Raw genomic sequence first — 14,213 nt, forward strand, 5'->3', positions numbered from 1 at the left:
CAAAGGATGAAACAATTCCTTCTCGGCCTAGCTTCAAAACAAGAAAGAATTACACAGAACACCGTCTATTATCCAGGTTATTCCGCAAGGAGGACTGCGATGAGATGACGTGGGCCTGCATCAATAGGCAAGCCTTCCAAACTGATGTTTTCCACACTCTCCCTTAACTTGCAAAAATTCTACGATCCAGCTGGCACACTAGAAAACTCCGCATCAGAAACAAGTGCCCTCGATGATGTACACATAGATAGCCTTGTTCCTTTTTGAAGGATGATTTCCTAGTTGAAGGGGAACTAGCAAAGCCAGAGTTTCATTGACGATGTCACAAGTTGTTTATCCCTGGCTTGTTGTGGCAACACAGGTTGTTGATCCCTGGCTTGTTGTGGCAACACAGGTTGTTGATCCCTGGCCTGTTGTGGCAACACAATTTGTCACTGTCTCCCTGTCATGCAACACACAGCATGAATCTGAGGTAATCTCATACTTCGACTGTACAGACCTCAATAACTCTGATATCATGTTCAACAGTAGCACTGCACTTCTGCAGCTATTCTGTAAAGATCTTTTAAAATTAAAAAGTATTTTTTCCTCACTTTTGCATATCATAAATTGTACATATTAAAGGAACTATGTATGCAATGTCAATGCATGCTGACACGTAGGCCTATTGATTCATAATACCCTGGTCGTCACTCATATGTGGCCAAAAGATTGTCTAAATACACATAATTACATGTCATACATTTTACAATGATTTTCAGATTACTTGGATATTCCCATAAAAAAGGAAAAAAATTCTCCTCAAGATTCTGCCAATGATATCATCTGGCCATCACTGGTAAAGTACAATTTTAATAAGACAGTATAATATGCTTTCCCCTAGACTGAGCATAACTTTCATGATTCCCTGTGGTTGTGCCTCATGTTTTAGAATCATGTTTTGATTATATGGAAGTCCTCAAGTTATTCTTAATTTTGTGGCAAATGTGATGATTCAAATTTATGAAGTTTTCCGTCGAGATGTTTTCATTGCAACTGATTAACAAATTGCCCTACATCGACGTAATACGTCGATGTAGGGCAATTTGTTAATCAGTTGCAATGTGATGATTGCTGTTCCAGGGCCGAGCTGTTTTATGAAGAGTTAAGATTGATTATATAGTTGATTTCAACTGTAAGTCTGTAGCAGCCTGTGTGGTAAAGAAATTTTAAATCAATTTTATCTTTTGATAAAACGGGGCCCAGGTGTACCTATACCTAGTCAAATCTGAATCCTTTTCCTTCACTGGTTGAACTTCAAATTTGAAGGTCCTGGTGTCCTAGTAACATGGAATGGCTTTTACTCATATTTGACATGGAAACATTCAATTTTAATATGCTCAGTCCAGAGAAAGATGCCATCATATTTATAGCAATTTATTGTGTAGCAATGATTAGCATTTGAAGATATGGTGGGAAAAAAGCTTTAATGCTTTAAAAGACAGTTCTAAAACCAATGAGTTAGGGATGAAAATACAGCCTACATAAAAATGCTTACCAGTATTTACATCTATGTTAAGCAGGTCTATTGTTAAATACATTGCATACTAAATGTTAACAATTGTTTTACTAAAACCCGTTTGCAGAATTAACCATCACCAAGATGGTTTATTGAGAAAATTACACATTGTATCAATATCTCCTTACATTTGCAGCTTCATTGTGAAATATTTGTGCAGTAGGGTGTTTTGTGATACAACTGAAGTATAGGCCTACATATATCATATACATTAAATGTGATAATTTAAAACACAAATCTTAATCACTGCCCCAAAAGTTAAACAGTGGTTTTTACATTCCATGATTTTCTGTTGTCCATTATTAAAGAGTCCAAAGTTTTGATGTAGCAGCAAAAATACTTCTGAAAACTCTGCAGCTCAAACAATAGTTGCACACAAACAACAAAAGGTTTGATGAATCATTCACTATAAGTAAAAGTCATAAAAGTTTTTTTTTTTTACTCTACCTAACAATGAAAAGTAAAAAAAGAATGTAAAAATGAAAGTCATAAAGGAAAAAAATCACAGACAAGCCACAAGAACGTGGTCTCTATGACTCAATGAGTTAGCATTTTTAAAGGGGATGGTATATTTATTGGTTGAGATCAGGATTCACATTCTAAAGGAGACCTTGATGATTTTCAAACTTTTACATTTGAAAAACTATGAATGAGTTATAAAGTTTCAGAATTTACAATGATTGGGATGAGGAATATGAATATTTTCAAAATTTATACTATATTGTAATCAACAAGGATGATGACATGGCAGCCTCACCATGAGAATGTATGAGTTTGAGCTCGAGGAAGCAGAGCAAAAGAAGCACAGATTCTACACAAGTGAACTTGTTAAGATGCTGTATTGTAATGGAATTGCACTGCTTCATTTCTGAAATACATTGTATGTGAGGCTCCTACTCTGTAAAAAAGATCGAGTGAAAGTATTCACTCTTGAAGCAGTGAATACAAAAAAAAGAGTGAATTTTGAGTGAAATTGGAGTGAATTTTGAGTGAAAATGTTCATTTTCACTCATTTTAGAGTGACCTCAGTGATCACTCCAAAATCTTCGAGTGATCCCTGACGTCACTCCAAAATGAGTGAAAATGAACATTTTCACTCAAAATTCACTCCAATTTCACTCTAAATTCACTCTTTTTTTTATTCACTCCTTCAAGAGTGAATATTTTCACTCGATCTTTTTTAGAGAGTATGTCCTCTACATTGTTCAGTGTAATTTGTTTTTAAAAGATTTTTTTACAGTATTGTTTCTCAGCTAAAGGGCCACAATAAATTCCACAAATCCATATGCTGTTGATGTATGTACTACAATTATGAAAATCATCTGGAATGCCCCTTTAACTTTTTGTAAAATATCTAAACCACTTAAATGCGTATAAAATGTTACAGAGCATACTATTTGAAGAGGAAATAAATGTTTATTTGATGAAATTTGGTTTTGAAATAGCTGAGATATCCAAACACAAAGTAAAACAAAGTGGTCCTATAAAAGGTGGGTCAAAAAGATGTTCCAAAAAAAATGAATATCGTGAAATAAAACCTAGAATCCCCATCACATGCAAAACTATAAGGCCTACAATCCCTTTCAGACTGATTCCCAAAGAGAATTGTAAAACATTTTCTTCTGTACCATCTATACTATAGCTGCACTAAAAAGGAAAAACACTTGTGGGATGTACATTCACTTAGGTATTACTGGCATGATTCATGGCATGTTAACAGGCTTGATTAATTTGTGACAAAAATAGCATTTAAACTCCTTCCGAGTCTTTGCCATTTCAGCTTTGCTCAGTGTATTTTGTTGAATTTCATCTGAATGACAAAGAAATGAGAAAATGTCATTGAGCTTTAATTCAATAACTACAATTGTTTATTCTTTCCATACTTTTGTTGAGTAATTCCACAAATGTAGTTCTGCTTTGATTTCATCGCCGAACATTCCAGTATTCAAACAACTTACTTCTCCAAAGTTTTGCAAACACATCCTTTTTTTTTTTTTGGTTATTATTCTGTCTAAAGCATAACAATATCTCAAAATGTGCTCGTGACAAAAATACATTTTGATAATTTGAGAGATGATTTTATAATCTTTCAACTTCCCCTAGTCCTTATCATATAGAAGAAGAGATTTGTTAACCGTTAACCCTCACAAGAGCAAAGATGTCAAAATATCTCCATGGTTTAGAAACAACAAACTTGTGGAACAAACCAACATTTTGCTTTGATGCTAGAAACGTTGTGTAACTTCTGCCTCTGTTCACATTCACGCAGTTCACGAAGAGGGCATGCCATTTTTACAAAGCAGAGGTAATTAAAGGACAAGTCTACCTTCACATACATAAGGATTGAGATAATGAAGCAATATCAGCAGACCATATCAGCGAACGTTTGAGGAAAATTAAACAATCCGTTCAAAAATTATGACTTTTTGAAGTTTCGGTGCCGCCATCACTGGATGAGAAGACTACTATAGCTTGTGATGTCACGTGCGTAGAACGATATAAAGAAAATACAAAGAAAATTCAACATATTTTCACTTTTCTCACACAATAATACAGCATTTGACTTACCTCTTTCAGAAGGCAGGAGGAATAATATGACCCCTAACATATGTCAGTAGCAAGTCGAGGGAAAGTGCACTTTTTTCAAACAATAAAATTTTGTGGAATTCCCTTTATATTTTCATTATATCATTCTATGCATGTGACATCATACACTGTAATAGTCTTCTCATCCAGCAGTGACAGGTGCAGAAACTTTAAAAATTCATAACTTTTGAATGGATTGTACAATTTTCCTCAAACTTTCACTGATGTGTTCTACTAAACTTGCCACATTCTCTCAATCCTTATGTATATGCAGGTGGACTTGCCCTTTACGTATTTCTGAAATCAAACTAATTGAGACTAATAAAAATCTGCAAGCAGGCAAGTGTGAATAAATGCAGTAAATTCACTGAACTTGTGGATGTTACATTCTCCATCTACGACTTCAACTTTTTTTCTATCAGGGCTTACAGAGATCAAAGATGGGACAACCACAAACACTGCATGGACAACTGGCAACTTCCTGCTATAGTGCCACTTATAAGTATTAATAGAACAGTGCAACTTCATGAATTCTGTACAGATACAAGCAAGAAAGTGACAAAAGGAAGACATTACGAAAACTATTCATACCAGAATAAACAAATTGAAAATGCTTACCTTTCTTTAGTAGTTCATGTATTCCGATACAAATATGAATCCAAGTGTAACTGTCCTTTTCTCAAAGTCATTCCCGAGAGTTCTTTTGTGCCGCTGTAGAGCGTATGCGCACTTCCTTGTTTTCGCTGCACAACACATACGCCACTGCCTTCTCATGGTGTAAGCTGTTCTTCTTGATTGTCGAGTTCCCCCTTCTTCTCACACCCCCCCCCCCCCCCCCCCCCCCCCCACTCCTTCCCTCTTTTCCCCCCTACTTAGCACAGGCAGAGCACTGTGAGCAGTCCCTCTCTGATCAGCCATTTCCTCTGTTGTAGGAAGGCCCCAGTCAGGGCATGCAGCCTTTTCCATCTACTCCTAGCCATGTCTGACGTGCTGCTTTTTACCCAGAGGAGATCTCGTTGTCAAACGTCACTATCCAACCACTGCTTATGTTGGAGTCTCTCTAATCACCAACCTGGGCCCGCTTTTATGATGGCTCAACTAGATGTGCAGTACATTGTAACTCTTTTTTTCCCAAAAATTCATCACAGAGTTATTCCAAATTATCAAATGATAATGCTTGTGACACCTGTCCTCAAGAAGTGAATAATATACATTTGTATCATGAACCTTGAAGTTCTGTAGAGAAATGGTATGACTGCAACCACTGTAATCCTTTCAACACCTGTTGTGCATTTGACTGTATGTACTAGTCATGTACATTTATTTAAAGTACACTTTTCACTCTCTTACATCGCACTTTACATTAAAATTCCTGCATAAATGGGAGCTAAATTTGCCTCTGCCTTTCAGATGAAGGACAACCACAAAACCAGCATATCCTAACACTTAATTTTCCTACAAAGAGTGTGATGGAAGAATAATCCAAGAAGCATTTTGAAAAATGTTTTCACACTGAAATAACAATGACCACAATTTATGGTGTACGGTACACCAAAACTTTGGAGTAGGCCATATTTTAAAGCTTACTTTCTGACTTCCACTGTAAGAATAGAGACTGAAATAATTCCCTTGATTTTAGAAGATTGCTCTAGAGACAAACTGTTTTAATCGAGACTGTTCATCAAGTTTGGAATGTTTTCATTTCTTGCTTGTTTATGGGATCATTTAGTTATTGGGCTTCATATTTTTGGGGGCAGACATGAATTTGTTAGAATCTAAGCTTTGAATAGAAAATTTAGAATTGCCCCGTTTTGCAATAAGGAAAACATTTTCAAAAAGAATTAAAAGTAACAAAACTTAAAGGTTATATTGTCAAAGTTGGCTTTACATGTATTTTTCTTCCTTGTATGATGACTTTTGTATGGTTAAAAGTAATGAAGACACACCACATAATGTGTATACAAGTACATGTAGCTCTCACTAAAAGGGACAGCATGATTACACACAACATTGCTCAGGTACATTCAATGAAACAACCTTATAGGGTTTTATCAATATACACTGCAGTTATCATACAATGTTACAAAAAGAAACACACTTCATCTTACACTAACTCAGAAATGAGTCAAATCTAAATGGGTAATGACTTTCATTTCACTTCATCACCTGCGCAATGACCCTTTCTAAGACAACAACGCAATTTGTCCCGCTGAGTCATTTGTCACACACAGTCATGAGTTAACCTGTCAGTGCCTTTGTTTTAATAGATCCATGTCTGAACACATGAGTCACTATGAGGGCACTGACACGTCATTACTGTTCTGACCACTGCATTGGCCTGACCGCAAAGTGTGAAAGAGGATATGACATTTGTATGTCAGCATATAAATACAGTATGAGGCAGTGAACATCTAGACAGGGAACATCTAGGCAGGGAACAGCTAGACCCCATCCAGATGGGTCTAGGGCAATTACCCCCTGGGCTACATGATGTAGCTACTACCCCAGACCCTTCCCCTGACCCTAACCCTAATCGTCATACTGAACCTACCGTAATCCTAACCCTGACCCAAACTCTAACCCTAAACCTAACCCTAACCATAATCTTTGCTCTAACCTTATCACTAACCAGTATTTAGCCAAGGGGTGGTAACTGCCCTGATACATTCCTGATGATCATCTATAAAACGTAGCATATGCCAAATTTTGCTTCCCACTAAAGGTAAAGGACCATGATACTTATGAGCTACTTGTAATATGTACTTGTACAAACTTTAATTTTGATAACTTCACTTTTGTACATTATGAACCATATTATATTCCATTAAATTTGAACATAATAAGGAATCTATTCTGTATAATACTTGTAATGGGAACAACAATTTTGCTTCATTATGTTGTACACTTCACTGTCTATGATTCTTTATGTATATTCGATTATATGAGGTATATACACGTAGTGTGTAGAAAGGGCCATATACCTACTCAAAGAATCTGTGATGCAAGATTTAGATTTTGTGTGCTGTATATTTCTAGCCCCACCCCCTCCCCCACTCAGAGTCAGCTGTAGGGGTAGGTTTCAAATCTTTCCCAAAACAGTCTTGATATAATTAGGTCCCAAATAGGGTCACAAGTAAGGGTCCCGAATAGAATCCTAAGTAATTGGGGACTCTCTTCACCATAGTAGCCTTCCGTCATGTAGGGAGGGTTAATTTTGCTGACTTCCCTTCTAAAAACCTGTGATAGGGGTCAAAATCGTAACCCACTTCCATCCTTAACCCGTTAAGGATGGACTGATTTTGCTACAACACACATTTTCCATAGACACCAGCCCGAGTATACTCAGGACCCGTCCTCATCGGGTTAAAAGGAGTATCTCTAAGAATCTGGAATAAGCATAGTGTATGTCTGACGTCTGTGTGTGTGTGTGAGTGTGGGGGGGTGTACTGTATCATTATTGATATTGTTGTTAACTCTTTTCATCAAATTATTAAGAACATATTATGTTATTGCTATCAACAAATGAAATATCAAATACCACATTACTTTAGACAATTCTACCTGACAGCACTAATGGTCAATTTGCTTCACTCAACCATTTTTGTCATGGTATTTTATCTAAAAAATATAAAAAAAACCCTTGCTTTAGTATTCACCTGCTTCATACAGACACCACAAATTTCTTAAGCAGGAAATATTGCATTATAAAGACACTGCATACTAACCTGCACCTGTCTACAATGGGTAATGGAAATCAGTCTAATAATCACCCATCACCTGTCAAAGTTCACTACTCTAAAAGTGGAAATTTTTGGCACTACTAATTTTTCACCCCGGCCGGGTAAAGCCCGCCCACACTACACGATTTTGCCCCGATTCACCGGTCTTAAGACCTTAAGACTAGAAGTGTGACGTCACAGTCTTGCCATTTTCTAGTCGTACGACTGGGTCTTAGCGCCAGTCGTAGAGATTTGACATGTTGAATTTCTACGACCAGTCGTGAGCTTTCAGCCATTCACAATGCAGCAAAATGCAAGCGCACGCAGTGCGCACTGCGCGCGCTTTACAGTCGGGTCGTATAGTGTGCGGTGTCCGGTCGTACGACTGGTCTTAAGACCCAGCTTGGCTTAAGACTTTAAGACCAGTCTGATCGTGTAGTGTGCGGTGGCCTTAAGATGAATTTTGTGATCTTTTTTAATTCTGTGAAATCAAGACATCAACTACTGGAAAATATGGCAAGCAAAAATATCTGCGCGCTTTTATTTTCACGCTAGTTTCTGGTTGCGCGAAATGTGTGAAAAATTTCAATACCACAAACAATTCCGCTTTTACAGTATTAAGTTTGCAACCAAGAAGTCTCATTCACCAGCAGTCATCTTGTATTCACAGTTAATCTTTCCCCTTCTACACATCAATACAAACCTTCATAGCCCTTCTCATCTGGCAATATCAACTTTTTTTTTCCATGGGTGTTTCTGAATATCACAGACCATCACATTTTGTTTTGTTTTTGTTTTTATATTGTTTTGCTTTTGCTTTTCGTTTGTTTGTTTGTTGTTGTTGTTGTTTTTTTTTTTTTGGGGGGGGGGGTGGTGTTGCCATAGTGGAATTTAAATAAAACCTATAATGGGGGGAAAAGTTACCTATGTATTGCCTGGATATATCCATTATATGAGCTGTGAATTATACATGCAATCTCCGAGTTTTTTCTGTTTTATTTTTGTTTTTGTTTTTGTTTTGTTGTTGTTGTTTTTTTTTTTGTTCTTTTGGAGAGGGTGGCATTGACCCTTCACCCAGTTAACCATTGGTAATACCCACTTCCCCAGCTGGAGCCATCCCCCCCCCCCCCCCCCCCCATACATGTACCTCTCCCAACCCCATCTTGGCAAATAGTCCACAACTCTTGACAAACATCACTACTTGGTGCTATTAACACGAAATCATAGATTTCAGTAGCTTCCCTATTTCATGTATGAGTACAAAGTGTATAATAAAACCTTTCCCACTCTGTTTGCCCCATTGCTGCGGTTCATGAATAGAATTCTTAACTTGAGCTTTCAGCGAACTGGTACTCCTTTCCACTTATCCATCGTCTTTCAATCAAATTTATAAGACAACCCAATTTCACTTTCATTCCATTTTTGATGCCACATTAGGACAATCATGGAAATATAGCTTTGAATTCTTTCCTGAACTGCTCTCAACAAATTGCTGAATATTTCATTCAAAATTTTACAATGAAATACAGCTTGTAATTTGATGAAACGTGAAACATTTTCTTTTCCTTTTTTTCTCCCTGAATTTCGTCATGAAGACAAATGAGATGAAAGCGTAGAGGAATTATCAACAACTCATGTAAATTCTTTAAAACTCAAACATGTTTCCTCCATAAATTATCAAGAGTTTCCACTCCTTCTGTAACACCTCCTAGTTTAATCCCCAACACTTTCAACACTCATAGAAGTGCGGTAACACACATGTCATCAGAATAAAAATATCTAAGGTATATTAGCTGTGAAATTGTAACCATCACATGAACTGTACTTCGTTGTCATGGTAACGGCACAGCTGCAGAACAGCAGGACTCGCTGTTCAGCACCGCCTCAATAACCACAAATCACCGAAGAATGCGCACAGCCGTTGTTAATGGTCTCCTATTCATTCACACTCACATGCGTTTTCCCCTGGTTTCTTGCGGCCATCTTTACATCCAAGCAAAAACATACGTGCAGACAATGACTGCATTAACGCTCATGTCAGTCATCGAGCCGCAGTTATTCTCCCGACATTTTGGGTAGCCATGCATGGGGATGACAACAGAATGAAACAAAACAAAACTAGAAATATCACTTAAGGTGATTAATACCCCCGCCCCGTGACGACAGTCTTACCCAAGGAATGATCTTTCCTTGATCTTCTGCCATTTAAATGCCGTTACCATGGCAACGCAGCTTCCGACACGTCCGAAAAATACGTCTTGCACATCTTCCCACCAAGACTATTGTGTGTGCCACATTTCATACGCTTTTGTCAAAAACTGAGGAAGTAGTTCAATCCACAAGATCTTTATTTGATCTTCCACCATTAACATGCCGTTACCATGGCAACGCAGCTTCCGACATGTCCAAAAAATATGTCTTGCACATCTTCCCACCAAGACCAATGTGTGTGCCACATTTCATGAGCTTCAGTCGAATACAGAGGAAGTAGTTCAATCCGCAAGATCTTTCCTTGATCTTCTGCCATTTATATGCCGTTACCATGGCAACGCAGCTTCCGACACGTCCGAAAAATATGTCTTCCACATCTTCCCACCAAGATCAAGGTGTGTGCCACATTTCATAAGCTTTGGTCAAAAAACTGAGGAAGTAGTTAAATCCGCAAGATCTTTCCTTGATCTTCTGCCATTAATATGCCGTTACCATGGCAACGTACTTTCGGGTACTGTCAAAAAATGTGTCTTGCACATCTACAACCAAAGGCACACATCTGTACCAAGTTTCATGGAAATTGGGCAAAAACTGAGGAAGTAGTTTGCAACACAAAATTTTCCATCATTTTGGCTCATAATATGTGAGCTGTTACCATGGCAACATACTTTTTGTCACTGTCAAGAAATGTGTCATGCTGACCTATATCCTTAGACAAACATTTAATATGAATTCCATGAGAATTGGAAGAACACTGATGAAGCAGTTTTGCCATGAAGCATTTTGCCCTATATTTTACCAATAACATGCCGTTACCATGGCAACGCACTTTTTGCCACTGCGGAAATATGTGCCTTGCACATTAACATATTCAGATGAACATCTGTACCTAATTTCATAAAAATTGATCAAAAACTGTGGGAGGAGTTCGCGACGCAAGATTTGTACCCATTTTTGCCCATAATATGCCGTTACCATGGCAACGTACTTTTGGGTACTGTCAAAAAATATGTCTTGCACATCTACAACCCAAGGCACACATCTGTGCCAAGTTTTATGGGAATCGGTTGAAAACTGAGGAAGTAGTTTGCGACGCAAGATTTGCAACGGACCGACCGCCCGACCGTCCGCTGATTCCTATATACCCCCTTCAAACTTCGTTTGGCGGGGGTATAAAAATGTAAACCTTCTTCTAATCCTCCTTCTTCTCCTTCTATTCTTCCTCCTTTTTTGCCTTCTTCATACTCTCATCTTTGACTTCTTCATTTTTGCCTTTGCTGTATTCTTTTCCGTCTTCCTCACTTTCCTTTTTTTTTTTCTTCCGAGTTTCTCCTCTTATCTACATTGCAAGTTCTATCTTCTTGTTCTAACTCTTTCCTTTCTTTTCTCTTCTACTGAAATTTATTTCTTCTACCAACAGAGCTGCCAACTTTTGTAAAAGCCTTTCAGTACTTTGATGGCTGAAAATCAGTAATTTGCACCTTTTTTGAGTGAAAATCAGTAATCCTTAACAGTGTTATAGAATTTATCACAGACAATGATTTCTAAAATCAGTAATTTGCTTGTAACCTTCAGTATTCTTGTCCAATTTCAGTAGAAATTACTGAAAATCAGTACTAGTTGGCAGCTCTGTACCAATCATCAAACCCTTCTCCTTCCTCCCCCACTGTCAACTTCTCTTCGTTTGTCATCTTCTACTTTTTTGTGCGTGTGAAATCTTTGATTCTTATCTGAGATTGATGAGTCACGCCTCAAGGAAGTACTGAACACACACACACACACACATAAAAATACCTCAAAGATCAAATGTGTATGATTCGGGACAATCTAAAGCCCGCCGCACACTATGCAACTCATGACTATACAACCTTCAGACAATAAGACCCAGTCGTACGACCTGCCAACGCACACTATTCGACCTGACCTTACGAGTAGGCTTACGACTGTTCTGTCTTCAGTACATTTTACCAATGAGTATCAAAGCACATGTGCGTACTGCGCACGCTTGCATTTTACTGTATCTTGACTGGCTGAAAGTCTACGACCGGTCATGGAAATTCAACATGTCAAATCTCTACAAGTGGCGCTAAGGCCCAGTCGTACGACTGGAAACTGGCTAGGCTGGTGACGTCACACTTCTGGTCTTAAGGTCGTACGACTGGTCGGATTGTATAGTGTGCGGTGGGCTTAACATTCTACAGAAGCCTATCAAACCCTTTGAGAACGGTTTGATTTTGCTACAGCACGCATTTCCCATAGACAGCTGCTTGAGTACACTTGAGACTCGTCCTCAACGGGTTTGATTGGGGCATTCCACACAATTTTCAAAATTTCACGTCATGCTGTACATAAATTGACAGTTCCATGTATAGATTTGTGGAATTTATTGTGGTCCTTGAGCAGAAAAACAAATGCTCTGAAAAACCTTAAACAAATTACACTGAATAGTGTTGATGACATAAGAGAGTAACATATTTCAGAAATGTAGCAGTATAATTCCATTACAATACTGCTTGATTTGCAAGTTCACCTGTGTAGAATATATATGCATGCCTTCTTCTTTTGTTCTGTTTCCTTGAGCCCCAACTCATGCATTCTTATGGTGAGGCTGCCCATGTCATCATCCTTGTTCACTGCAATTTGTTATAAATTGTGAATACATTATTATTCCTCATCCCAATCACTAAAAATTCTGAAACTCTGTACACAGGATAAGTAATTTATAGTAATTGTTCAAATGTAAAAATCTGAAAATCATCCGGAGGTCTCCATTAATGGACCCAGTAGTATGGGTATAGCAAGGAGTGGGAATGCTGGCTTGGCTTGCATATATTCCTATTGAAGAGGTGAGGGTTCAAAAATCTGAGATTAGGTGTGGTCAGACAAGCAAAAGATTGAGAAGTATAACACCGCAAAGTCTTTGCGATCTTTTGTCGTGCAGTCACACTGACAGGCCAGACTTGGATCAAGAAGTTTGGGTCATTGGTACGCGCATGGAAGAAAGAAGAAGGAGTGCACCGTCCGATGACTAGTGATTGTGACGTAACAATTCACGTCTGTACATATGACAATAGCCTCGCGCTTCGGAGACACTGCCCACAAACAGATCGAGAAGTTTAGCGTGGGTGAGGGAAATATCCCTAGTTGGAGTGGGAACTTTTGCGAGAAATTTTGCAAGAAGTTTTGCGGGAAGTCTGCGGTCACACTGGCAAAATTTCAAGATCTTAATATTCGCAATCTCAAACTTCTTGATCTTTTTGCCAGTCAATCCGCGCCTATTGTACAGCCATCCCTTCACAAAAGTGATGGTAACTATAAAGTTTGAGGACACACAACAAAGAGATTATATGAACAACTATACTTCGGTTGTCATTACTGCAAAGATTTATTCATAAATACCATTTGCATCTGATATGTCTTCAGACTCATATCTAACTGTCACTGTCATGGCATATTCTTGTCCTTTATTTTTGATTTACTGTCTTTATGCAGCAAGATTTAATGATGTGTTTCTTTATCTTTGGACATATAACTCCTTCTGACTTCAGAATACAATACTGACTAGAAACTTGATATAAAAGCAAAACCTTTAGACCAGTATCTTTTATCATTATAGTAGATGTAATGCACTTTCTTGAGTCAGTAGTGAAATGTTCTAACCAAAGAATTTTGTATCATTGGGATCTATGTAAAGAGTTTTTTACATCGAGCATTTTCTTGTATCAGATTTTTTACACACTGAGTTTCCACAGAATATTCATTTGATTAACATCTTCCTTTTTTCTTGCTCTCTCTCCCTCTCTGTCTCTCATTCAGTTTCTTTGTGTTTCTCTTTTTCTCTCTTTTCTTGAGGGAATAGGTTCTCAAGATAGATGCATCACTCAGATGCTACTGAAAAATAATAATGAATCAATTCATCTTTTAGGTATTGTCAAAAAACCTGTCACACCTTCACACTGAAATGCAATCACATCACAGCGCGTAAGCAGCTCAAAAAAAGGAAGATTGAATCACTTGAGAAGTTGCCTAAATGGTAAGACAAAATCTAATAAATCCTAATCCAATAGTTCTTAATAAACTCCAAGCCCTTGAAGTCCTTGGACACTGTTTCTCATTGACAGTAGTGAAAAACATAAAAA

This window comes from Diadema antillarum, unplaced genomic scaffold (genome assembly GCF_040938485.1).
Source record: "Diadema antillarum isolate AM-2024a unplaced genomic scaffold, OU_Dant_1.0 scf00000122, whole genome shotgun sequence".
NCBI classification, from domain to species: domain Eukaryota; kingdom Metazoa; phylum Echinodermata; class Echinoidea; order Diadematoida; family Diadematidae; genus Diadema; species Diadema antillarum.